Raw genomic sequence first — 2,042 nt, 5'->3', positions numbered from 1 at the left:
CATTTATATGTGGTCAAAAAGCATAATATAACATTCTCTTTGCTAATTCCCCCCTCCACCACCACCACCACATCTCCTCTCACTCTTCACTCAACTCGTTCTCTCGCACCCTCTCCCTCCCAGAGGGGATAGCGACATGTGGTGAGGTGTTGCTCTCCCCACCCCCTCCCCCTTCCCCACTCTGCCCCTCCCCTCCCCCTTCCTCACTCTCCTCTCCCAACCCCCTCCCTTCCTCTCCCACCCATTCCTCTCTTCCCCACTTCCTATCTCCTCCACTGCCTCATCCCCTCCCCACTCCTCACTCTCCCCTTCCCACTCCTCACCTCTCCCTCACCCCTCCTCGCTCACCCTCCCCTCCCTTCTCTCTCTCTCTCCCTCTCTTTGTATTCCCGTCAGCGAAGCAACAGGTGGTATTTGCATGAAATATGTTACTTTTGGGGGGGATTTGACTCCCAGTTCATGTCCTAGGGGATGGAGACTCAGGGTCACAGGGGGTCAAAACGGTAAAATAATTTAAATCAAAATTTGATATTGGGTCATCATCCCTGGTGGAACGTTTTGTCGGTTTCAACTTTGCTTTCGGTGGGAAATAGGATTTGCAATGTCATACCATCGACTTCGCTCTCGTTTAATTTTTAGGTTGAGTGCATCAAGGGTATGACCTTGCATATTAATGACATTGGTGAGCATCACAATCCATCAAAAAGGGCTACATTTGCATTTACAGAAAGGGGGTCCATATTATGCCTGGTGTTGGATTCATGGTCAGGTTGGTGGGCTTGGGATCCTCGGGTCGTTCAAATTTTCCTTGGCTGTTGAATTAATACCAGCTGGGGTTGACTCAGACTGTAATCCTTCCGAGGTCCGCAAAATGAATACCAGCTCGCTGGGATAATTGAGCCATTTGAGTATCTTGTGTCGGAGTGGCGACCTGCCCAGGATTGTGCCCAATAGCCCAGGAGACTGCTTTGGTAGCACTGATGCTCTGCATTGAGTATGGTCTGTATGGAATGGTCCATATTAACACACCACCCCTACAGTACAGTACATGTATATGTACGTTGTACGTTGTTTGAGTGTTCACTTTTGAATCATAAAAAGTCTGCTCAAAGAGCTAGGCAGCAGTAGATATGAGTGAGGGAGCAGGAATGGAACCAATGGTGCAGCTCACCTGTGAGGTGCTGCCAGGAGTTCTCCGCAGCATAATGACGGCCGTGGCACTCTCTCCAAATTGAGTAGAAAGTGTACGCAGCTGCTCTGTTTAGGATGAATAATTGAAAAACAAAACTCGAGACGATTGCATTGCAGGGGAGCGGGTCGATGAGCACCTGACGCAGTAGCACACGCCGGGGGAAATCGATGAAGCACAAGCTGGAGAGGCTGGAAGAACCCCCGAGACCTCACCATTCGTTTCCTTGTAGTGTCCTGCACAAAAACGATAGCCTGTGGAAAAATGCTTATTATATTCAAGGTCGAGGCGAACGAATAACAAAAGCTCAGAATGGAATTTGAACTTTTGCCATAGCATGTCAGGGATATCACATGGACATCCACATCAAAATGTCTGACAGCTTGGCAAGCTCGACTGGACTCTCAGTCTCTCTCTCAGTCTCTCTCTCTCTCTCTCTCTCTCTCTCTCTCTCTCTCTCTCTCTCTCTCTCTCTCTCTCTCTCTCTCTCTCTCTCTCTCTCTCTCTCTCTCTCTCTCTCTCTTTCTCTTTCTCTCTCTCTCTCTCTCTCTCTCTCTCTCTCTCTCTCTCTCTCTCTCTCTCTCTCTCTCTCTCTCTCTCTCTCTCTCTCTCTCTCTCTCTCTCTCTCTCTCTCTCTCTCGCCCTCTCGCCCTCTCGCCCTCTCGCCCTCTCGCCCTCTCGCCCTCTCGCCCTCTCGCCCTCTCGCCCTCTCGCCCTCTCGCCCTCTCGCCCTCTCTCTCTCTCGCCCTCTCTCTCTCTCTCGCCCTCTCTCTCCCTCTCTCTCGCCCTCTCTCGCCCTCTCTCTCTCTCTCTCTCGCCCTCTCTCTCTCTCTCTCGCCCTCTCTCTCTCTCG

At 51.0% G+C, this 2,042-nt stretch overlaps 1 long non-coding RNA gene across 2 annotated transcripts in view; it reads right to left on the bottom strand.

The window, feature by feature from the left end:
* Window positions 1–1,627, bottom strand: part of LOC147013362 (uncharacterized) — a 56,740-nt gene extending 55,113 nt beyond the window's left edge. For both annotated transcript variants that reach the window (XR_015051295.1, XR_015051296.1), the window contains exon 1: window positions 1,172–1,627. This is a non-coding gene — a long non-coding RNA (uncharacterized LOC147013362). The remainder of the gene's footprint in view (window positions 1–1,171) is intronic.
* Between the last annotated feature and the right edge of the window lie 415 nt (window positions 1,628–2,042).

The sequence above is a fragment of the Eptatretus burgeri genome, chromosome 14 (assembly GCF_056783735.1).
Source record: "Eptatretus burgeri isolate ZD-2024b chromosome 14, Ebu_testis_v1, whole genome shotgun sequence".
Lineage (NCBI taxonomy): Eukaryota > Metazoa > Chordata > Myxini > Myxiniformes > Myxinidae > Eptatretus > Eptatretus burgeri.
The sequence above is the reverse complement of the archived record's forward strand: the minus strand, read 5'-3'. Positions and strand labels throughout refer to the sequence as shown.